The 12994-nt window shown below is 36.5% G+C and overlaps 1 protein-coding gene across 1 annotated transcript in view; it reads right to left on the reverse strand.

Moving 5' to 3' along the window:
* Positions 1 to 12994, reverse strand: part of LOC306846300 (fibronectin type III domain-containing protein 3B-like) — a 160426-nt gene that overhangs the window by 71087 nt on the left and 76345 nt on the right. The gene's annotated exons all lie outside the window — the stretch shown is intronic.

The following is a 12994-nucleotide window of genomic DNA, read 5'->3' on the forward strand; positions in this document are numbered from 1 at the left end:
CATGTCTGCTTTTACTTTTTTTCCCCTTGTTAATAAATACTGTACTGTAACTAAGGCAAGGATCATTATTATTGGTCATATTCCAGGTTAGGCGCTTCAACAACATTTGTGCCACAGAAATAAATGATACCTCAAACCATGTGGCTGGAAAACTTAGAAATACTCAAATACAGAAAAAACAGTAATAGAGTAAAATATTATTAAAACTTTTAATAAAACTCTTTTATACCGCAATATATTTAAAATGCAAGTTATTCCTGCGATGGCAAAGCTGAATTTTCAACAGCCACTACTTCAGCATCACATGATCTTTTAGGAATCATTCTAATATGTTGATTTGGTGCTCAATAAACATTTCTTCTTATTATCAAAGTTGAAAACAGTTGTGCTGGTTAATGCTTGTGAAAATTGGTAAAAAAAGAAAAAAAAAAATCCAGGATTCTCTGATGAACAGAAGTAGAAATCGTTGGTAACGCTTTAAATATCTTTACTGTAATTTTTGATCAACTTAATGCATCCTTGCTAAATAAAAGCATTAGTTTCTCTCAAATAAAAAAATGTATATTGACCGCCTGAGCAGTAGTGTATATATAGTTATCAATAAATTAACTTATAATTCGCCTTTCTTAAAATTGGATTTCAGATTGATAAATTTACTAATGAATACAAAATAAATGTATCATTATTATATTATTATTGAAGCTGAATCTATGTATTTACCACAAATTGTGCAATTATGCATGATTTGCATGTAAATTTAGTGTCAATTTTACCAATGTTAAAACACACTGTAGAAAAATACAAAAAAGAAATCAACTCAAAACAAACAGCTGGCAGGAGTGCATCTCAACACATCGAATCCTCTTAGTCCATTACTACCAGCTAGTGTCCTCTACAATGGCCTCATCAACACAAAGCACTGCCCTTAATGAAAAGGAGATGACCCATACTTGCTTCCACCCCATTAAAGGAGCACACTGAAGTATGTACTCCCATCCCTGCTCACAGGCAGGTCAAACAGCTGTAGAAGTATTGGGCCTCGTAAAGCTGAAACCTTGGGAGCATGTAAACCTTTGAGAGCAGAGTGCCCCGAGAAGGACTTGTTCTCTCAGCAAGGCCAAGCCCCGGCTCTTCGCTGCCAGCTCAGTTTTCTATTACACTTCCCCTGGGACTGGTCCCCTGTATAGTAGGCCTTTGTGGGAAGGGTATTTAAAACAGGTCACGTGCTTCTTGTGTTTTTACTAATACGTGGCCAAATATAAATACCCAAATGATAGATTGGAAATTCATGGACAGGAAACTGGATCAATCAAAATGCATGAAATGACTTGGCCTGTATTACAGAAACATCTGTTTATGACAAGCATATGTTTATAGGACTTAAACGCAATAGCAGGCAATCACAGCTAAGCATTTCAGCCTGATATTTACCTGCTTTCCATCATTCTGTCAAAGGGTCATCCAGCTAAATGTATTTCATGAATTGATTTGAAGTTAAACCATGAAATAATGGCTGCTTCAAACAGCTCTGTCCTGGACATTTAATTCTTAACTGTTTTAGACTACAGTATATATATATATATATATATATATATATATATATATATATATATATATATATATATATATATATATATATATATATATATATATATACTGTATATACTGTATATATATATATATATATACAGTATATACAGTATCTATATATACACATATACACACACACACACACTAATGCTGCACAGTGATTTAATCAATTACACATCATTTACACAATGAATAAAGCTATTAGTTGCATAAATAACTGCATTAATGTAATAAATACAAAAGTTTCGGGTTAGTCATTTATGTATTGTTTTATTTACTTAATTAAATTCTATTTTATTTTGGAAAAATGTATACTTTTTCAAGTTGCTTATAGGCATGCATATTACCAGTATTGGCTGTTTATTAGAACTTATATTGCCTTATGCCTTATACTGCATGACCATGTTCTAGATCCCTAATTCTACCCCATACCTAAACTTAACGGGTACCTTACTAACTATTAATAAGCAGCAAATTAGGAGTTTATTGAGGGAAAATTCATATGTGTGATGTGTTCCCTAATCAAAGGTGTTAGCTAATAAATTGTAGTAATTCGATCAATCAATCAATCAATATTTATTGTTTTATTTGATTATATTTAAATCATTAAATATTTATTTATTTTAATTTGTCATTTACAAGGATGGATTAAGCTGATCAAAACAACAGAGATGAAATGTAACAAAACATTTCTATTTTTAAGTTATACTTTGGCATTTTTATGTCTTTAATGGATAGGACATTGCAGTGTAAACAGGAAAGCAGGAGGCAGAGAGAGGGGAACTGGATCAGAAAAGGACCTTGAGCCAGAAATTGGAATCGAACTGGGGTCACCAGAGGCACTGGTGAACTATACTGTATGTCGGCACAATGCCCACAAGGCTATCGGCGCCATCTAAAAACATTTAATTTCTATTACTGTTCTTACAAACTTTCTATTCAAAGAAAAGAATAAATTTAGAACAACCGATTTCAATAAGAAATATTTCATGAGCAGCAAATCAGCATTAGACTGATTTCTGAAGGATCATGTGACACTAAGAAACTTTAGAAAAAAAATACTGACTAAAAATTTTTGAACAGTAGTGTGAATGTGCACGCTAAGTACCGGCATTTCCGTCATCCACTGAAAAACCCATATCTGTCGAGCACTAGGCAAGAGAGCATCACTTATTACCTTTCCCCATTAACCGGACGTGTTGTTTGTCTTTGACAGATTTCCTGTAGGCTAATGGTGTATATACATGCAGGTGCCTTTACAATACAGCTCTGTAAACCCACTAATCGTAAATCGCATGTGTGTACACTCATGGGTCCGTGCTGTTTAGATGTATGTGTGTGTTTAAAGGGTTCTGAGCTCAGAGACCCAGGATCTCTTGGGGATGCCTGTGTCAGTGAGTGTGTGTTTGAGCAGAAGTCTGTGTATATCCCTGTCTCTGTGCGGATGAGCAGGGAGGACCGAAAGAGCGAGGCCAGCACATGGGTGGTCCGTCACCCTTCCAGTACAACTCCGCCAACACAACGTAAACCGACAGGACCTCCGGGGCCATGCTCGTCCTCCATCCATCAGCCTGGTACATGCACCACACCAAAAGCGAAAGATCTCCCAGAGAGCGTTCGGGGGTGATATATGGACCTCAGCAGGGCCACGGAGACACACACTTCATGTCCTGTAAACATTGCAGAGGCAGCAGGAAGGCCCAGCTGAGGCAGACAACCAAATCAAGAGCAATTTATATAGGCCGTCGGGAAAAACAGGCACTCAGAGGGGAGAAGCATTAATCTCTAGGTGTCTTAATATCTCTCACTCTCTGTGTCTCTTAAACAACGCCCTGAAAAGACCAGCGTGAATTTTCATGCTGCTTCAGACTTGTTAATCCTGGTGAGTGCTGGACAAACGCAGTCACTTGTACATCTGGATATAATTGGAATGACTGAAGGGCTAATGACTAATTGGACGATTGGGTACAGTATGTGATACTCTGAAAAAGACTAAATATTTGCTGACATAACAGTCTATCACTACTAGTGACTAGCTAATTATCTTTTCAGCAGCGCTGATAGACATTTCTCACACAACATCATGCCAAGTGCACCTTCTTCTTCCGGAAGACATCCATGTGGACCATCTCTCAGTGGTGCAACATGTACAGATCGGATGTCTAATCCATCTCTAGAGTTACAGTTCCATCTCCTCTCCATGCCTGCAGTCCCCTTTATCACAATAATCGCGTCTCAGAGCCTCTCCCCGCCGCACGCACATCACAACACAGATTATGACATGCTGAGCTGTGTCATGTTCTCTGCTGAAACCTGAGCGGGCGCTCTGGAAACCCACCTCTTTTTGTTGTCATTCTTTTAGGGTGGAGATAAAGATGCGTCTGAAAGAACAGACAAACCTAGTTAAAATAAGAAAACAACAGCCTGAGAACAGCATGTGGATTTAGCACTTGCTTTGTGCCCCTTCACTCCCCTCTTCTTTGCTTCTCAAGAAAAACCGCACATGTGGTGACCACATTGAGAGGAAACTGCAAAGCTCCGGTACGGCGGAGCTATATCACATCACTGGTGCTTTGTTTTGGGAGCTGACCTACATACAGGGGTGTACTGGAGAGAGAAAAACACCCTAGTCGCCATTAGGAGAAAGGGGAAGGGTTGATGTTGGGTCGAAACTGCTGCTCAACCTATCAGACACCCCTGAAATAGACAACGAGACAACAAATAACTTGTTGAAAACTTGTTTACAAGTGTTATGAGTTTTGAGACTGTATTTTGATATTTAAATTAGTTTGATTTAGCGTCTTTATGCCATTACAAGCTGCTTTTGAAAAGAATATTACTACCACTTTATTTTGAAAACCAATTCTGACTATTAACATGCATATTGGGTCTTTATTTGCACTTATAAAGCACATATTAGTGCCCTATTCTGCATGACCATAATCTAGAACCCTTAACCCTAACCAATACCTAAACTTAACTAATACATGTACTATTAATAAGCAACAAATTAAGAGTTTATTGAAGAAAAATTATTAGTTAATAGTGAATGTGTTCCCTAATCTAAGGTGTTACCTAATACATTTTAGTAAAATATTTGTAATTCAAATCAATCAATAAAAATGGTATAGATTCGACTTTTTTGTAATGGAAATAGTCAGAATGGATCCAGATTGGGTTCCAGATTGAAATAATACTATTGTTAGTATTATTAATATTCCTGAAGTAGTAGTTGTTGTTGTTGCATTAAAATATCAATTCAATTTATTATGTGATAGTATTTTTTAGTAATAAATAAATAAATTAAATATATAAATATATTTCTATTATAATATATTTTATATATTATTTCTTTTTTAAATGATGCAGGGTTTTTCAGAACTGACTTTTCTGTGATGTAAACATGCACAACAGATTCAGATTTGGACAATGGCACTGGCACCAGCACCAGTACCCTCTCAGTGGGTGAGAGAGAGAGAGAGAGAGAGAGAGAGAGAGAGAGAGAGAGAAGGAAGGAAGTGGACATCAAAAGTGTGGTGAAGGTCTGATAGGTCTGTTATTGTTGTTAGTCTGTTGTTGCTGCTATTACTTGCCATTCAAATAGCAGCTCTATTCCACTTAAAAACACTGAAAACGAGAGAGGGAGAGAGCAGGAACTAACCGAGACAGGACACACTGCTGAAATAGCAGCAAGAAGGCCTGGGCCAGATTTACTGCTGCATACAACAACACAGACATACTCACACAAAATGCACAATATCAACTGCCAACCCCATTTGGGTTTCTTGAATGTTTCCTGGCAAAGCAGACACGGGCGATCTATAAATGTTTCCTTAAAGAAATAGAGGAGAAAATAAGATACAGCAGACAACTGGAGCAGGGTTGAGTTCTGTTCACTCTCACAGATCCCAGATCAGTCCTGTTATTATCTTGCCTAGAGGAACGTTTACATTGTTCAGAGACAGTGCTCCTTATAGTTCAGGACTTCCAGATAGGCATGCACAATATAGCTGATAATCAGAAAATAATAGAAATGTTTAATGTATTGGTATTTGTCAATACTGGATTTTTAAAATTTGTGCATGTTTATTTCTTCTGTTTTTATATTCATATTACATTTGCCATCATCTAACACACTCTTAAAATTAACTGCATATTAACCTCTAGTAAAGTTAACTTTATAATTTAAGAGTAATTTTTAGAAAAATTTAAAATGAATATCCGTTTTTCATACTGTATATTATAATATTGTGATGACTAAATTAACTTGTAAAATTGTATAGAATTGGATATTGCAAAACAATAATATCACAGAATAAAACAACAGCATTTCAGTGATGCTCATCTAAACACCTCTGATTGGTCAATGCATTCATAAGCTCAACAGAATCATGTGTGATTGTTTATAATGCGCAATCTGTCTTTGGCTCAGTGCCAGCCAGTGAACGCAGATTTTAATTTAGCAGCTGGTGTAATTGTATCAAATATAAAAAAATATTATGTCTATTTTTCGTCTTTTGGAAGCTGCATCAAAATCCACTTGGTTTTAAAATCTGAGGGGGCCCGTGCCAAATTTAAGTGCTCTTCTACAATTTTTATTTAGAGAAATAAGAGAGACATAAATGAGAGATAATTATGGACACACAGCAAAATAACTGTGGACAGCCGATAATTCAGTCTTATAAGATTTTGATATGAAATATTTAAGTTCATATTGAAATCTCAGATATTGAATTGCAGACTTTGGTATGTTGGCAAGTTTGAAACGTTGAGATTTCTTCTTGCACTCTAAGAGGGGGGTACATGATTACAGAAGAATTTCTCTCCGGAACAAACTGAGCAAAAGTCCCGCAAGAGGCTTTAAGAGAAACCTGAGAAACATTTGAGATGAAAAAATGTGGGGTTTTTTCTACAGATAAACTAAAGATGAAAACAAACTGCTTCTGAGCAGAGTTTTGCATCACTGTGTTCTCTATCCTTATTATAAAGAAATCACATAAAGCCTCAGTCAAAAACTATATAGGTTTTAGTTTATGACTTTAGGTCAGTAACTATTCAGAAGATGTGCTATACTGTGGCTCTGAAGGCCCGTGAAGGCCAAACACTGCATCTGTCTCACTTCCAGACACTCCTAAAGCTCACCCTCACCTTCCCTTTCCACTGATCTAACTCCCAGTCATCCAGTTCTGGTCCTGCGCTCAGACCTCTGGGACATTTGCTCACCGCCTTTCTGTTATGTCTGGCCCTGCTGTTCATATTTGAATTAGCCTGTATCCAAATTATTCACACTGATCCATCTGGTGCCTGAAAATAAAAAAAACAAAACAGGAAAACAAAGTTTTAATATTAATATGGACTACATGGATGTGAAGGGCTGTGAGAGAAGCTTTTAAGAGACTGATTAAGTGTGTCAGGAGTCATCACTGCTAAACATTGTCCTTTTTATTGTAACAACAGTTGCCTGGCAACAGTTCCTGTTCTTATCTTGTTCCGTCTGAGTCTGATAAGCTACTGTGTGTCTGATGAGAATGGAGGTGTTTCGTAATAGAGAGAGAGAGAGAGTGATTTAACAACGCTGAGAAAACCGTGTGACAGGATGGAGATGTATCTAGAAAAACAGTCTGGAAAGGTTCTCTAAGGAGGAGGTACCGTGAGATGAGATGGAGGTTAGAACAGAATGCAGTTGCATACCCATTAAAAAAATAAATAAATAAAAAGATCTCTTTAATTTCTGAATTGCTTGCAGAAATTATGGTAAATGGATGCCAAATAAAGACGTCCACAGAAGAGGGGGGAAATTAAAATAAATAATAAACATTTGATCTTTAATATCGAAATAGTTTCTCTAGGCATTAATGACGGTAAACAGAGCAAATAGAGACTTCCTTATGAAAGGAGGTTAAATAAACAGATCTCTTTATTGCTTCTGTTTCTTTTAAGCAGCAATGAGGGTAAATGGAGAGCAAATATAGGAGGTAAAAAAAAAAAATGCACAATTAAGAATTCCTACACAACGAGACTAAATGGAGAAGAGCTAATTAAGAGCTAATTAAGGGGGGGGGGGGGTCATAAAAGAAATCTGACAAATTTCAGTCCTTTCTTCTAGACACCAATGAAATTAAATTTAACTAAATGTAAACTTTTGTTTCACTTGCACTCAAGATGTGTCTCCTGCAGATTTTCAGATTAAATCTTAATGTCTTACACTGTGTTCAGATCTGCATATACATACCAAACATACCAAAGCATGGAATAAAAAGCCAGAGGTTTCTTAAACATTTCTTATCAAATATTTCCAAGTTATCTACACTATACCATCAATGTTCACATAATAGCACTATACTTTCACTGAAGGTCAACAATAATCTCATTTGATTACATTTTTAGGTAACACTCTAGAATAGGGAACACTATTCACTATTAACTATAGTTGCTTATTAGCATGCATCATGGCTATTTATTAGTACTAATAAAGCACATATTAATGCCTTACTCTGCATAACCATAATCTAGCTCACTTAACCCTACCCAATACCTACAAATGACTACCTTACTTACCTAAGCAGCAAATTACAAGTTTATTGAGGGAAAAGCTCATCTATTAATCATTTTTATTCCTTAAGAATTTTGGAGAAACATCTACCACAAACTTGTACATTTCAGTGAAAGTGAGAACTCCATGAAGTCATCTGAGCAATGATCATTTCCTCTGGGAATAATGAAAGGATTGGAGGGGAAAACAATGCTGAGTCAAGATTTTCTTTCTGACCTCATTATTTATTTTCTCACTTGATGGGGGTGGGGTGCAGGATAAACAAATTGACTATATGAATACGTTTCTCTGTGGTTATCAGAAGGAAATGGTCTTATCGGCCACAGTAAACAATACATAAACTTCTGTCTTAACAGACACTTTCCAAGAACAAAGTCAATGCTTACCAAGCGCTCTAGAGAGACCTCCATAGTCAACACCTCAAATTCCATACAGCAAAACACTTTGAGGACATTTTAGGGCCACTGGACACTGAGGAACAAAAGTAAATACCACTACAAGTAAATCAGCAAGATGAGAGTGTGAGGTGTGTGTATTCAGCATCTGGGCTATGAAGGAACCCAACACATCTGCTCTTTCACAGTTCTGGAGACTCATTTTCATTTAAGAAAAGAGATGCAACCCTGCTGGAAAATCCAGATTTAACCTGTTAACCTGTTGGCTAGCAGTGTTTGGCATCTGTGTTTTGAAATATGGCAGCTGGTTTCTAGCAGATCCAAGCTGGTCATTATTTGGCAGACTAGCCACTATGGTCTAAAAACTAGCTTATTGCTGTTTATGAAACATTTGAGACCTAATTTTTCTTTCCTACAGGTTTTAAATTTAGCACATAACAAAAATAAAAAAAATGAATTTGAGCAGTGATACTGATTAAATGCTGTCAGTGGTTCTTCGTCAAAAACTTGATGTGAAATGCAGATTCAAACCCACTTTCAACCCACCAAAGTTGATCCCAGAACTGGACGCTTTCAAAAGAAATAACCTTTGCTCACCAAGGCTGCATTTACTATATTTGTTCAAAAATACAGTAAAACAGTAATATTGTGCAATACTATTCTAATATATTTTTATTAAATAAATTAATTCTACTTTATTCCTGTGATGGGAAAGCTGAATTTACAGCAGTCATTACTCAAGTCTTCAGTGTCACATGATACTTCAGAAATCATTCTAATATGCTGATTTGCTGCTCAAGAAACATTTCATCAAATGTTGAAAAGAGTTGAGCTGCTTAATATTTTGTGCACACCATGATACTTTTTTTCAAGATCCTTTGATGAATAGAAAGCTCAAAATAATTGAATTTAGTTGAAATAGAAATATTGTATAACATTAATAACGTCTTTACTGTTATTTTTGATCAATTTAATGCATCCCTGCTGGATAAACATTCTTAAAAATTTTCTTAAAAAAAATAAAAGTCTTACTGGCCCCAATATGACATTTCTCTGATGTGTGTGAACAGAGGACTGTTCACAAACACACACCTTTGGAAGGATAGACAGGGAGCGTTTAAGCGTAGCATGATTGGTTTTAATTATGGCAAGGCATTTTGTTGGAGTCTATTAATCCTGATCCTGGTGACTCATTGTTCCCAGCAGCCCCACACACACACACACACACTCACTCTCTCTTTCTCATAGAGAGGTGTCACAGCTGGGAGTGTGTAAACAGGCCCATGGAAATGAAAAATAAGGCTGAGAGCAGACAACTTCCTGTTTCAAAGGGAAAGTGAGGCCAGTCTACGGTCTGGGGTTTATTGCTGAGGCTGAACCACACACATACACAGACACACACACATTTCATCTGATGCTTACACAAACACCTGTATTAACTCACCCATTGTCAAGAATAGCACATGAACAAGGTTTAGGATCTCAGAAGTGAAGAGAAGTGGTGTGCTAGAGACCAGCAGAGAACCCGTTTACACCTGATATTAATCCAATCACAAATGGCCAACGTTTAATACAGGTTAAACGGGGTGCAACATGCAGGGACATACTGACATAGTGAGTGAAGAAATGTATCAATGAAAAGAAGAAGAGACCATTTGAGACATTAATACCAGATTTAAACAACATGTCTCGAGTGAATACTTGCTATCCGATTACCAGAGATGGATCTTAATTCCAGGCGTAAACAGACTTAATACTCTTCTCTCTCCCTCTGTTTGGCAGACCCCTTAAGAAACAAACTCTAGGCCTCCATCATCAAGTGACAAAATGAGGGAACTAAACAGTTTTGATGCGTGATTTCACTTTCCTACATTTTTTTTTTTTTTTTTAGAAAAAAGTATAACAAACAAACTAAATAATGGGGGTTGACATTTCCCCAATCAAAATGCTATTATTGACATTCTCCTTTTCTGACACTTTGTAAGAATATTACAGTTCCATGTTCCCACTGTGATTTGAAATGCTTTGTCGTTCTGTTTAGGGTATTTTATTTCCTTTATGCACAACACCTGGACTTTGTAAGCACCTGAAAGCTTTTTGTTAATATAGTCATCCTTTACAGTCATGCCAATAATGCTTTGGTGATTCAGATGCTCTGAGAGAAATGAAAGAGAGAAAGAGCACTGGTGAAGAGAGACCTGTGTAAAAGAGATCAAATGCAGGTGTTACTGGGTGAGGGCGGTAATTCATCTGTCACAGGGAAATCTATATTTGAACTCCACACCCTCAGAAATCAACCACCGCTCTCAACTTCACTAGTTCATCCATGTTCTGTACACAAAACAAATTGTCTACAACTAAAAACAAAACAAAAAGCAAAAGCAAAGCAAAACACCAAAACAAACTAAACAAAACAACATAGTAAAGCAAACCAAAACAAAAACAAAAAGCAAAGCAAAGCAAAACATCAGAACAAGAAACACAAAAAATAAATAAAATAATAATAAGCTTCCAATAATTCTTTGATTTATTTTCTGTACAACAGAGTAGTTATTTTATTTTAATCACTGATTTTTGTTTGCATTTTGGTGCTTTTGGAAACAGTTTACGCAAAACAATATTATAAAGTTCACCAAAAAAGGTTACATTTCAAAAATAATGAATTTGGCATAGAGAGAAAGGGAGAGAGAGAATGCACACATAGATCTGAACTCTTTGACTCCTGGGATTAAGGAAGAGGGACAGACGGCGCGTGTAAACAGCCTCTGGCGATGAGCGACTCGCACCTTGTTGCAATACACAAGACCCTGCTTTAACCTTTATCTGTGAGCTGACTTCCTGTAAACTATTTGTAGCGCTTTCAAACCCTCATTCACTGCGGCAAATATTTAACATACCAGAAAACAAGATCAGAGCAGGGTGACCAGATAACAGTTAATAAAGTGAGCCCATGATACCAAAGTCTCACACACAACTCCTCACGAGTCAAAGAGAACAAAGCAAAGAACTTCACACCAAATCTCTCAAGCAGACGACGAATTCCTGAACTCAGGCGGCACAGTCGAACAGACCTAAACGTGGCAGACAGAAACCGATCCACTTTAATCTAGGCCAACCTGAGGAAGGTTTCCAACATAGAATGCCTCCGTTTTACAAACACGCTATTAGAGAAGGAGGACGGCTGCCACATCGAGCCCACCAGTGGAGACAGAAAGAGACCGCAATTTCAATTCTCCTCAATATGTGTGTATATATCCGTTTTAAGCCAGTAAACTGTTCTTTAACTGCTTGCATCTACAATCACCATTGTCTGTCCTTGATAAGTTGAGTTCAGATAAATGGTTTTTCCTCTTTCCCTTCCTCTTTCCTTCCTTCCTAAATGCAGCCTTTCATCCCTCCTACAATCAAAGTGAAAGAAGGAAAGAATGAAAACTGTCTGTTTAGGCATTGCTAAGTCCTGTAGTAAGATGCCGTAAGCCTGAGAAAATCTGATATGAAGAGCATTTACTGTACCTTTCTAAAAGTACATATTTTCAAAATTAGTTTGAGAGTTGGCAGAATTACTATTATTCCCAATTAAAAGCCAAGTTTTTAAATTTAGTAAATAAATAAATCAAACTTCACATTATTGAAAATATAAATATTTACATAAATTTATATAAATGTTTCACAAATAGAAATTTGTCGCTTATTTTCCTTAATTTTTACATTTGAATTTTTGTGTTTTGAAAACTAATTATTCAATAACACTGTTATAAGTTATTTTTCGCAAATCTTAAAATATGCATTTTTTTCATACTGTAAATTATAATAATTTGTGGAATAAAACATTCCTAAAAAATAAAATGACATTTATTGTTAGCTAAAATTGAAAATTAAAACTATTAAAAATAGATTTTGTTAATTTAATTTTTTTTTTTTTTGTGGCAGAGCCAGTGAGTAATATGTTGGCAGGGCAAATAATAATAATAAACCATTAATTGTTGAACATGTCATGGTGACTCACCACCTGTACTAGTTCATCATCTGATCAGATCACCACAGCTACACTTTAAAAGCCAAACTGTGTTTTTACAAGTCAAATTCAGAGGAGAACACACGTCAAAGTTGAAGAGGGAGCACTTGTTTAAAATGTCTTTCAAAGCCTCCTTTGGGGGTCCACTTTAGCAAGTGTAATGTTTTTATAAGCTCATAACTCTGAGGAGGGGGATGAGGACTGGGGTGATGAGAGGGAGGAGTGTACAGCCCGCATAAGACTGTGTGTGTGTGTGTGTGTGTGTGTGTGTGTGTGTGTGTGTGCGCGTGCGTGCGTGCGTGCGTGCCGTCTTTGATGTGCTTCAAAGAGAAGCGACTCACAAGAACATGACTTCACCCTCATCTGCACATCTGTAAACATTACCTGCCCCACAGGTGTGTGTGTGTGTGGATCAGATGGTCTACAGATGACTAGAGCATG

This window comes from Barbus barbus (genome assembly GCF_936440315.1).
Source record: "Barbus barbus genome assembly, chromosome: 26".
NCBI classification, from domain to species: Eukaryota; Metazoa; Chordata; class Actinopteri; order Cypriniformes; family Cyprinidae; genus Barbus; species Barbus barbus.